Below are 12954 nucleotides of genomic sequence, written 5' to 3'. Positions count from 1 at the left end.
ATTTCAACTTCCCAGATAGAATTATCCACCCTCTCCTCCCCCATGTGCTGTTCAGGGGTCACCCCCTTGGGTCAATAATGGGGAGGGAGGGAGAGAGGAACCAGTGTTAGAAACTGAGATATGAAAGCCAGGAGCTAAATGGCACCTTAAACTGAGGCTATGGGCGCAATAACGGGATGTCCAGGTGTGCTTTTTTATAACAAGAATACAAAGCTGAAAATGAATGAGCAGCAGCTAAAATATTGTGTTCATTTTTCACATGGTCTAGTCTTCCTCTGTCCACCCCCCTAATATTCTTAAGAGCGTCTCTTCTCCAGTCTTCAGAGAGAAGCTGGAAGTGGGGAGGCAGAAAAAGGTTCTCCTTTCCTTCCACTCTGCAATGTTAATCTGAAATCTTAGGCACAGTACTGCGCCCAGAGATCAGAAACGGCTCGCGCTAATGAAATTCCCTGTGGCAAAATGCGCCTAGAATAATGGGAGTTTCAAACACTGAGAGGGACCCTACTGCACTAGCAGAAGTCATTGCATTGGCTTCTGCTAGTGGCGTTAGTTAGTTGAATCCTGCCTGTTCACCAGAGAGGTGCATAACAGCTCAGTTTGTATTAGAATTCACAAAGATCAAACTATTCAAACATCCTTAACTAGAAATATTTGTTTCGGTTTATTTATAAGATTCCTTCCTCACCATTCTGAAACTTACACGCCACTCAATATGGCTTAAAATCCCATTCACAATTAATCATTAAGATACAAGAAAAGGGGGGAACGGCAGGCAAAATGGATAAAAATGTTATTGAACAAATCCTTATTTAGGTTAACTAAACATTCTCACTAACCATCAGAAAAAGAGGGGCATTTGAATCTCAACAGGCAAGGTGTCCCATAATCCAGGTACAACTATGGAAACGACCCCTGCTCTGGATCCATTACGTGAGAATGAGCAGTGGAAAAGAATGGTAGGACTTGTAGTCCGGAAACATCAGGACTGCCCTTGGTTTGGAGAAGGGAGCAGTTTTGTAAGGGCAAAACTTAAGATGGCAGGATGGGAACAGAGGAGAGGGAGTTCCTTCACAACTAAGAGCTCTAGCTTGTAATCAGAGGAAATTATTGTATCAGGGAAATGAATTCCTTTTAGTTCTTTGCACCCCCAAATCATATTTTTATGGGCCTACGGTAAAGGTAAAGGGACCCCTGACCATTAGGTCCAGTTGTGACTGACTCTGGGGTTGCGGTGCTCATCTCACTTTATTGGCCGAGGGAGCCAGCATACAGCTTCCGGATCATGTGGCCAGCATGACTAAGCCACTTCTGGCGAACCAGAGCAGCGCACGGAAATGCCGTTTACCTTCCCGCCGGAGCGGTACCTATTTATCTACATGCACCTTAAAGTGCTTTCGAACTGCTAAGTTGGCAGGAGCAGGGACCGAGCAACGGGAGCTCACCCCATCGTTCGGATTCGAACCGCCAACCTTCTGATCAGCAAGTCCTAGGCTCTGTGGTTTAACCCACAGCGCCACCTGCGTCCCTTCCTTTATGGGCCTATTTGCATGTAATTTAGCAGACACTCTGGGGGGGGGGGGTTAGTTTGCCTAAAATTCCATCCACTTCTGTCAAAAGGAAACAAGCTACAGCTGTGTGTTGTTTTATTTGCCAATAGTGAATGGGAGGTGGGGGAAAGTGGACTTGAAGAGAGCTATCAGGTTTCCTCTTGATCTTATCTCCTGTAGGAGAAGCATACATGTCTCTTTCAGGCATTCCTCATTGGATTTGGTTTCCTATTCTTTCTCTTCAGATTCCCAGACTTCAGAAATGAAGATGCTATTGTGCAGCTCCCATGCATTTCAATGGAGCTTGTGCAGAGGATCATCCCGGTGGGGATCATGTCCTGAGCTAACCCATTTAACAACATGCAAGGGTAAAAGCTCTTCTCCCGTGTTGCCCAGGGGACCCCCTGATTGCTATCAAGACTCATGGAACAGGCTCAAGAGTATGTTTCTCGTCATGAGAAGCACAAACATTTTGAAAGCCTTTTTCTTTGCAATGCCGAAAAGCCTTCAAACAATGTTAACGTGGCACGATAATCATGCTGACAATGGTTTGTAATAGTTTGCCAAAGTTTTCATGTAACATAAACTAGGAATCCATATTGCTCATGTAACCCTGGGCCAGGATTCTTTTGTCTTTCAAGTGTCAACTTGCATTCTGAACAAAATCACATTGCAGTAAACTTGTGTTAATTGATACATTATGGACTTGGAGGTTTTTCTCCTTAAAAAACACACCAAAAAAAACTTCATTAGCTTCGCTGAGGAAGCCATGCCTCTCCTCTACCTATAAAAAGAATGCAAAAAGACATGTTCTCAATGAATAGGGCATTTTTTTAAATTGCTGGTTTACACTTAACTGTCAAAAGGAAAATTGCAAATGCCCCAAGATCTTCATCCAGGTGTTTGTTGCAAGTCTCATAACAAAACTTTCTAGGGTGGGGGGCAAGGAAATGGGAAGCTGACACCCAGCCAATACACACACCTGCATAACATTCTCATCCACTGAAATTTTCAAAGGGGCCAGGGGGCCATTGAGAGAGGCTATAGGGAAGCAAGTTCCTTGTATTAAAGACTACATAATTAGGATTCAGGAACACCAAAATGGTGCCTAACTGTATCCAAACTGAGACAAAAACCTGCTTCTTGACCTCAGGAGCTCTCATGCAAAAAATGGCCATGCAATGTCAAAATGTGTCTGAATTCTTAGAGAACAGACAAAGAATTCTACCAGTTTCCAAAATAGAAAAAGGACAGCTCCTGCCCTCAAGTTTACCATCTGAAAGTCAAGGTGCAAAAGGAAAGGGGGATGGGAGGGAGGAGGAAAAAGGGGAAGTTAGAATTATTGTGACTAGCAGCTGGAATGAAAGGATTCAAGGAGTTCAAAGTTACAGATCTCTTAGATGAGCCGATGAAGAGATAAGAGAAGGAGAAGAAGAAGAAGAGTTTGGATTTGATATTCCGCTTTATCACTACCCGAAGGAGTCTCAAAGTGGCTAACATTCTCCTTTCCCTTCCTCCCCCACAACAAACACTCTGTGAGGTGAGTGGGGCTGAGAGACTTCAGAGAAGTGTGACTGGCCCAAGGTCACCCAGCAGCTGCATGTGGAGGAGCGGAGTCGCGAACCCGGTTCCCCAGATTACGAGACTACCGCTCTTAACCACTACACCACACTGGCAGTCCCATCACTCCTTGGTGGAATGACTGCTGGTAGACAACAGTAAAAGAGAAAACACTTTCCAAATATTTAGAGTTCAATAATGTTATAGCACACAGATGCAATAAAAAGGGTAAGTAATGCATCAATGGGAGCACATAATGCTTCTCGTCTCACATTTTCTCAGACCTATTCCAATTAAGAATACTGTACGTGTGTAATCCTGCAAAGATTTCTCAATTGCCCCATATTTAAAATGGAAACAAGGGGTTTAGTTTTAATGGAAGACACTGGGCTATTTCCACTTGGTCCTCCCATTTGAGTTGATAGTGGGGAGGCCACCTGGGTGGGTCTGCTGGGGTTAACAACTGAAATCTGCTTTGTTCCAGGAAGAAGTTTTTAACCCTAAGGGGCCCTACCACCCATGTTGCTTCAGCACGATGGTGTCAGAAGTGGTGAGAACATAAGAAGACATCTGCCTGGCATGTGCTTCCATGGGCTCCTCCAAGGAACACCAATTCTTCCACACATTTCTGGAGCACTCAAGGGTTTTCCTCACTCCCTTGTATCTGGTTTATAATGGTACAATTGGATGAATGACATCAGAACCCGTATCAGCAGAGGCCCTCATAGAAAGAAAGTTAAGACACTTCTAAGGGATTTCCCCCACCTTTCAATGTTTTTAGCCAATGAGTGAAATCAGAGCTGTGATTGATGCGTGATTTCTTTGGACACCAGCCTATAGGAATCCCTGGAGCTCCAAAGAGCTTTCTACTTCCCTTTAGTGCTCTATTCTTCCGTCTTCCCATTCTTTTCAGTCCTTGGGATCTCTGCAGTTTGTCCTTCATTGTGGGCCGATTCAACTATGCATTCTCAACATCTGATGACCTCTGCACCATGGTCACTTTTTTGCATAGATGAGTCATCACAGATCAACTTATCTTCATCCCATTGTGCAGTTTGTTGGGTGGAATCAGTGTACACATCCAGCTGTGGGAAGAGGGGGGGGAACCTGATGAGAGACACCAGATGAACTGAACCAGCTTCATCCCTAAGTAAAAAGTCATGATGGGCTGCCTATGGCTTCCCTTTGAGAACCCTCACATGCATACTTGGAGCTAACTTTTGGAAGCTGAGACCCTAGGTTCGTTCCCTTGGCGGTCCCAACCATCTAATGCCAGCCTTGATGGAATAAGTCAGGACAATCCCTTTATATAGATCCCTGGTCACCGGCTGTGGTTTATGGTCATATAAGAGTCCGCTGATTCACAGGAGTTACTACAGGAGCAAAATGCCATTCCGAGAAGTGTAGCTCACCGGTTAGGCTTCTCTCGTGACAGCAAACTACCGCTCTAATTTTCATTTGTTCTGTCCCAGTCTCCTAACAGATTGCATTTCTCTCCGTCTCCTTCCTTCACTCTCTATCGCCCTGTTATTATTCTTTCCCTTTAAAGCGATTAATACCTTTCAAGAAATGGACTTGTGTGCTGATTCAACTTTTCTGAGTGCTAATATATGGAGTCCACAGTACGGAGAACCTGCCGCATCCTGATGGGACCTGATGTACAGCTGCAGTTATCTCCAGTTCCCGCCGTTTGTGGGGCCTCATACTTATCACGCCGCGCTTGGTGCAAGGAGACGCTGCGAGGTGAATGAAATCAATTGTTCAAGGAGTTAAAGGACCTGCAATTTCAGATTAATCCTTCCTGTTAACAATGCTTGTGATGCTAGAAAGTCAACACACAAGGCCTGCTGCCCAGGGGAGGCAGGAATGCATATTCTCTGACATTTCTCTGATGAAAATACCCAGTGCTATCTTTTTCCTAGGAAAAGAGGTGCTGGAACTTGCCATGAACACCTCCCTTATTCTCTTAGAATGGCAAAATTGCCAACCTGAGAGGTGCCGGAACTGAGTTCCAGTGAGTTCCGCCAGAAGCAAAGCCCCGAAGGCATCCAATTCCATACCCTCCAACATTTCTCTGATGAAAATAAGGTTGTCCTACCATACCCTTCAATATTTCTCCAATGAAAAGAGGGACATGCTAAGGAAAAGAGGGACCTTTCGGGATCAAATCTGAAACCGGGACAGTTTCAGTGAATCTGGGCCTGTCCCTGGAAAATAGGGGTGCATGGAGGGTCTGGAAATGTAGTAACTGGTGGGATATATGTGTTTGTTTGTGTGTGTTGAGTGGGGAAGGTTGCTGTCAGTAGCAGGTAAAGTATTCAACAAACCGAATGTTTTCAGACAGAGGCCCATCAGAAGATATCTCAATAAAAACCATAAATGTAAGGATTTATAGTGGACAGGAGCAGAGAGAGCTGTGTTCTTGGTGGTGGTGCTCCTGCTAGGGCAGCGATGGGGTGAGGCAGGGAGGTGGTGGCTTTTGGAACCAGCGATGGGGTGAGGCAGGGAGGTGGTGGCTTTCGGCACACTGGCAGAGCCAATCTGGCACTTCTGCCACTGTGCCTGATCTGCCCCAACCTTGCCACTGACCTGCCTCACCATCCCAGTATTAGGTAGAGATGCTGCTGCCAGGAGGCCAGCAGGTCTGCAGTGAAACCCCTTTCCAGCTGGTCACTACTGAGAATGGATTACAGTATATAATGAGATTTAAAAAATTTCCCGAGAAACCCAAAGCTTTTCTTTTAGGAATTCTAGACAATGATGCACCAAAAGAGTTGGTTAACTTATTCATGTATATAACGACAGCAGCAAGAATACTGTATGCCCAAAGATGGAGAGAAGAAGAGGTTCCAACAAAGGAAGAATGGCTTTCAAAAACAATGGAGTATGCGGAACTGGCAAGATTAACAGCAAAGATTAGAGACTGAAATGATGGGGGGGGGGAATCCTTGAGGATTGGGGACTTTTTATTGAGTATTTAAAGAACTATTGTAGTGAGATGAAAAGGCAAGCAGGATTTGAAATACGAGAAACACCATTAATTATTAAGATAAAAAGGTTAAAAAGGGTGTATTGAATATTAAGTGTGAAATATGTGGGATGCGGGTGGCGCTGTGGGTTAAACCACAGAGCGTAGCACTTGCCAATCAGAAGGTCGGCAGTTCGAATCCCCGTGACGGGGTGAGCTCCCATTGCTTGGTCCCTGCTCCTGCCAACCTAGCACTTCGAAAGCACATCCAAGTGCAAGTAGATAAATAGGTACCGCTCCGGCAGGAAGGTAAACGGCGTTTCCGTGCGCCTCTCTGGTTCGCCAGAAGCGGCTTAGTCATGCTGGCCACATGACCCGGAAGCTGTATTCCAGCTCCCTCGGCCGGTAAATCAAAATGAGCGCCGCAACCCCAGAGTCAGCCACGACTGGACCTAATAGTCAGGGGTCCCTTTATCTTTACCTTTATGTGCAGCGTTTAAGGATAAAAATGGAAACTATGGAATGGGGGATGGGAAGTCAATGGATAAAGTAATTTCTGTAAAAAATAATAATTGTGAAACATCAATAAATAAGTTTTTTAAAAAAAATAAAAATAAAAATGAATTACAGTCCAGCACAGAGATCACTCTGCCAAGAGGCAAAACTGATGTATCCCACATTTAGGCCTGGTGCAGGTGTGGTGCCGGTCTGTCTCTTAAATGGACATTGGAACTGTTTTGCAAACCATGGTGAACGAAGGAAATCCCGATAAGCATGAATCATAACTAGGGTCCATGGAGACATATTGCCATATCGAGGACTGGCCAGAGATGTTTTGTTGCCTGGGACATATGGAAAGATTGCCCCTTCATCCATTCCCCACCCCAAAAAAATTCCATGAGGAAAAGATGACTGGCCTGGCCTTTGAATCCCCCTTCAACACTGGTGACAGGATAGCATCCTCTCGTACATCTGTAGGCGACTAGCAGAGGAGCCAGCTTCTCCAGAGGATTGCGGGGTCCATTGGCTACCCTGCTATACCTGGTGAAATCTGGCAACGGCAGGCAGGAATGGGGGGGGGTGTAAAGGGGCAGAGAGCTCACAGTCCCCTCTTAGTGGTTCAAATATTAGCAGCAATGCATTTGGACCAGACCTATTTGTGAGAAAGAAGCAGCTGCACTTATTTTCTTATTGTCCCACATTATGCATTTAAAAGTCTTTCAATAAGATCTTTGTGTAGGTGGAGGAGGAGGGGGGAGCAGGATTTTAGATCATATCTGTCAATGAAATCTACCCAATATGCACCAGCTATCATTCTTTGTCGCCAAATGTACATATGCAATTACCTTTTAGAGATTTTTGTCGTCTATTAACATGACGATTGTCAATTCTATTTTTTTTTTTTTAGGTTGTGCAAAAATAATGTTTATGTAAAAGGAGAAAATCTCTAATCATACACATAACATTAACCCAGACATTTATGCTGCTATTACAATACATCTGAGATGTGTTAAATTTCCATTTTTGTATATACTTGGGGAAGTGCTTTTGCACTCACACTCCTCACGGATCCGGATCCACAAATACAATAATCTGGGATAAATACAATCTGAACTCTCTTTCTGTTGTTGTGAGGAAATGTTTAATAGTGCTCAATATGCCTGCAGCTGCTTCTAAGGAAGTTTATAAAGAGGGAAAGTGGTGTAGCATCTTTTGTTTTCTTTCTTCTCCTAACATGGGCTCAACCTCTTGGGTTGATAAGTTTTTTGTATATTTTTTTTTGGGGGGGGGATTTAATACATATACATAAATGTGAGGGTTGACCTTTTCTTTTCTGAATGAGGCTCTTTCTGCTGAGGTCCAGAATTACTTCATGCCGTCTGGGCGTCTGTCTGGTATATTGCTTCTGTAATATGGTGGCAAAGAACAGTCTCAGGCTCCACTTGTTTCCCATTTTCCTCAGACTCCTCCATCTTTGTGACAGAAGCAGCTTGACTGAAACTTCGTGAAAAGTACTGTTTGGAAATATACACATAAACAAGGTGCAAACTGACAAGAAAGAGAGAACAACTTCTCAAACCCTTCAAGTGTCCCTATTTTCCAGGGACAGTCCTGGATTTACAGAAGCCATCCCAGTTCCTGATTTCTTCTCAAAATGACCTGCTTTTCCTCAGGACATCCTTATTTTCATCAGAGAAATGTTTGTGGCTATGGAGTTATGTGACCCCCCAGAGCCAAGGAGATTTTTAATGTTTTATTATGGTTTTTATATATGTTGGAAGCCTCCCAGAGTGGCTTGGGCAACCCAGTCAGATGCATGGGGTACAAATAATAAAATAGTTTTATATATATATATATATATATAAAATGACATCCTTATTTTCATTGGAGAAATGTTAGAGGGTATGAGAACATAATAAGAGCCTGCTGGATCAGACCCATGAGAACCATCCCGTTCTCACAGTGACCAGATGCTTGTGGGAAACTGTTGATCAGGACTTGAGCAAAAGAGCACTGGGCCCTCCTGTTGTTTCCTGCAACTGATATTCAGAAGGTAACCTCTGACTGTCGGCTGCTGAGATAAATTTGCTCCTCCATGATAATATGACAGCAACAATCACAGATAACAATGACTCTCAAAGTGAACCATTCACAGTGGGAACAGGTGTTAAACAGAGTTGTGTTATCGCCCCAACTCTATTTATTATTTTCGTTGCCATGATCCTACACATTGTTGAAGGAAAACTCCCCACCGGGGTAGAAATCATATATCAAACAGGTTGAAAGCTCTTTAACTTGAGTAGACTGAAAGCAAAGAATAAGGTTACCATAACTTCCATCATAGAGCTTCAATATGCTGATGACAACATAGTGTATGCACACTCAGATGATGATCTCCAAACCATCCTGAATATCTTTGCTCAACATCCAAAAAACCAAAGGGCTGCACCAGCAAGCACAAAACAACCCCGCTGCTGTGCCACAAATCCAACTCAATAATATATAGTTGGAAAGTGTTGAACACTTCTCCTACACTTCTCCTACCTTCTCCTACCTTCTCCTACCTTTCCACAAGGACCGACATTGATGCTGAAATCCAGCATTGCTTGGCAAGTGCAGCTTTCTCCCACTTGAAGGGCAGAGTGTTTGGGGACCAGGACAATTGCAGGGCACCAAAATGCTTGTTTACAAAGCTATTGTACTAATAACTTTACTGCATGCCTGTGAAACATGGACCACTTATAAACACCATCTCCAGCTCCTTGAAATATTCCATCAATGGTGTCTCTAAAAAATGTTACATATCACTTGGGAAGACAGGCAAACTATTGCCAGTGTACTGGAAGAAGCATAGATCACCCATGTCGAAGCAATAATTCTTCAACATCAACTTGGTTGGACTGGTCATGGTGTTCAGATGCCTGATTATCGTCTTCTGAAGTAACTACTCTATTCCAAACTTAAAAATGGAAAGTGTAATGCTGGTGGTCAACAAAAGAGGTTTAAAGACTCTCTCAAGGCAAGTCTAAAAAAAAGTAGTATAAACACCAACAATTGGGAAACTGGCCTGTGAGTGCTCCAGTTGGAGAACAGCCTTTATCAAAGGTGTCATAGACTTTGAAGGCGCTTGAACTCAGGACGAGAGGGAGAAGCGTGCTAAGAGGAAGGTACATTTGGCAAACCCTCACCATGATTAAATCCTGCCCGAAAACCTATGTCCCCACTGTGGAAGGACATGTGGATCCAGAACTGGCCTCCACTGACTCACTATTAAAACCGTGTTCATAGAAGCCAGTCTTAGTTGGCTATGAGTGATCGCCAAAGAAGAAGAAGAGGCCTCTGACTGTGGAGGCAGACCATAGCCATCATGGCTAGTAGTCACTGGTAGCTTTCTCCTTCGTGAATTTGTCCAATCTGTGCACTCAGGGGCACCAAGCTGATGATTCTAACCTTTGCTGCTTTACAGGGGTACTTGTTTTCTTATCCTTCTCTCTAAAAAATACACCTTTTCTTTTTCTGCCTGACAATGCTGCTTATAAGCCTAGGTAATAAAAGCTTTTGTTTACTGTAATACAGATGCTTCCTAATTTCAAAATGTATTTATGATTTATTCCTATTTTCTCAGCTGGCATAAAAGCCCTAAGATATACTTGACTCCCATAGGGCACAGCAACTTGCATTTCCCTGCCCCCCCCCCGCCTCGCTAGCTGACACTGGGTATATTTGTAATTATTGTTTTTCATAAAATGAAGTCATTTATGCTTTAGAGTTTCATAAACATAACAAGCTGTACAATTTTATGTGTTAAATTATTATGCACAATACATTTCATGTTCAAGAAGTCATAAAGTTAAGTAGAGGTTTGATAAGTATTGCATATATTTCACACACACACACACACACACCACACTTCTGCTTATTCCTCCCTCCAACAACAGGAAAACACATTTTCCCTACAATATTTTCAAGCATTTTAGCCTTTCCATAAATCCCCATCAGCTAGACTGGTAGGGAAGTGGAATGGGAGTAAAGTCTATATGTGGCACAAGCACACAACACAGATCCATACAGCACAGTGTCTGTAGATACGCAACACTGCAAAATTGCGTCAGATACGAGATACCATTGTTGTCTCCACTGCCATGAGAGTCTTCAGAATAGCACAGTAGTGAATGGTAGCCGTTCACTTACATAGAAGGAAATTAGTCTTTCTGACTGGTGTATAGTTATTTTGTCAAACATTCGCAAATGGGGGACATTAACATTTCAAAGGAGGCAACATGGATCTGCTTCCATCACAGTGCCAAAGTGGACAGGTAAATCTATCAATTTTAGTTTCTAATTTTTCCAATCTTATGTTCATATTTTCACATCAGTTTGAAATTATTTTTAATAGTCCAAATGAAAATTCATCAATCTTAGAGCAAATTTCTCTGAATATACACATTTGGGTTTGCAATTTTGCTTAATGCGCACATTTTTGCAAAGGAATTTTCCATAATAGAATGTGTTACTACTGTGTGTTATTTTCACTAAATGTATGCATTCTTTTTTTTTGCACAATTTATCCTAGTGTTGCATTTTTGTACTTGGCTAGAGACTGGCACTACAAAATTTCAAAGCGCAGCTGTGTTTCGATTCATGTATTGTTTCTGAAAGTGAAAATTTGGTAGGTTCGGCTTTGAATGCAGACAGAATATAACTTATTCCTCACCACTCATTTTTATATTACAGTTTACTAGTTCCATAGTACTCAGTGAGAGCCCAAGAGAATGGAGTCTGTCTACAGGGGTCCAGAACTATCATGGGCACTACAGAATGATCTTTCACAGAAATTAGTGATGCTCAGAACCCCCACCCAACAATGGGCAGCCAAACTAAGGCCCCCAAATAAATAAAACACATGACAAAAAGGAAGCCACCCCAAAAATGATAGGTGCCCCTCCCTGCAAACAACAACAAAAGCACTCCAAACCCTTCAAAATTTAAAAAAACTAGAGGAGGCAGGGGGTACCAATATTCCCTTGGGTACCACACTTGGAACCCCAGATCTATATAGTTCTGCCTTGGTGTTGGTCACACCAGAGCGTGACAAAGAGATGGAAGGCTTTGAAACAGGCACTCTTTGGACCGTAAATGATTTCTCACATTGTTGTCTAAGATCAGAAAGAACAAATTGGAACAAATGAGGGAAATTGCCACAAGATGCATCATACTTCCCTCCGGACAGCTCCAGTAAAAGTGTGGGGAACTTGACTCTTTTGAAAGGAGAACGTCGCCACGTTTTGCAGGTAAGATGCTGCCATCTCCCAAAAAGAAAAGAGGTGCTCTGACCTTGTGGTGTGCTGACAGTACCCAAAATAGCTGCTGATCCAGGTGGTCCTGGAGAATGAAAGCTGACTTCCAGTCCAAAGGACATGCTGTGTGCCTGGTGCAGAGGCTGGTTAGAGGACGCAATCAATCAGCTTAGCTGGTAATAGTGGATTCCTGCTGAGATAAAAAAAAATATGGGGGAATCAGATAAAAGCATATTTTAAAACTGCTGTGTTTGAGACAGCATAGTTAGGCCTCGGATTTTTAAAACCACAGTGGCTGCAAAGGGAGGTGTCCCCCCCCCACTTTTTTTGCTTTGAAAGAGGGCTGCCCTTTTAAGTAGGGGAATGTGGGTGACATTTCTGGCATGGCAGTCTGACCTGAAAAGTTTGCATTGGCACCCTCTGGGTTGTAACTGGACTCTGCATAAACAAAGCACTTCAGTTTCCAAGGCTGCCATACCTTGAAGTTCATAAACATCAACATTCATCACCCTCCCTGCGCACACCCAAATGAAAAGAATCTGTATATGCGGGCATGCTTATAAGTGGGTGTGCGTGTGTGATCACCAGCACAATCTTGAAAAGCAAAAATGAAAAGTGCTCTCCTCCTTGCAAACATGATTAAGCACCACACAGCACATAAATCCAGGTAATGGAAAATGTTCAGCAACAACAAATCTTAATGAACTGGGAATGTTTACTCCAGATCCAGCCAGCCCTCCTAAGAAATGATACCCGCTTTGGAACAAACTTGGTGATGCTTGCAGAGAGCCAGGTGGGGCCCTAGCCAGGATGGTGGCAATGGAATGTCTGGGAGAGGCACTGGACCCACTGAAGAATATTCCTTTCCAAGTCCCTTCTCTGAATGTTGTGGTTTTTAACAAAGAAACCACCACACCCTAGTTCAAAGCAGTTCACATACAAAGGAGCACAGGAAGCTGTCTTCGGCAGAGTTGGCCCATTGGTCTATCTATCTCAGCATGTCAGTCTATCTCAGTATGGTCTACAAAGACTCTTAGAGGCTCTCCAGGATTTTAGGCAGGGTTCTCTCCCTACCTGGGAT

The 12954-nt window shown here is 43.4% G+C and overlaps 1 long non-coding RNA gene across 1 annotated transcript; it reads right to left on the bottom strand.

The window, feature by feature from the left end:
• Positions 1-3772: 3772 nt before the first annotated feature.
• On the bottom strand, positions 3773-12184 carry LOC307218983. Its single transcript, XR_013840223.1, has 3 exons — positions 11911-12184; positions 4667-4843; positions 3773-4192 (listed from the first exon to the last, which is right to left on the bottom strand). It is a non-coding gene; the product is annotated as an uncharacterized lncRNA (long non-coding RNA).
• Between the last annotated feature and the right edge of the window lie 770 nt (positions 12185-12954).

Source organism: Podarcis cretensis, assembly GCF_951804945.1.
Source record: "Podarcis cretensis genome assembly, chromosome: 6".
In the NCBI taxonomy this organism is placed as follows: domain Eukaryota; kingdom Metazoa; phylum Chordata; class Lepidosauria; order Squamata; family Lacertidae; genus Podarcis; species Podarcis cretensis.
Note: the sequence above shows the minus strand (reverse complement) of the source record. Positions and strands in the feature narration are given on the sequence as shown.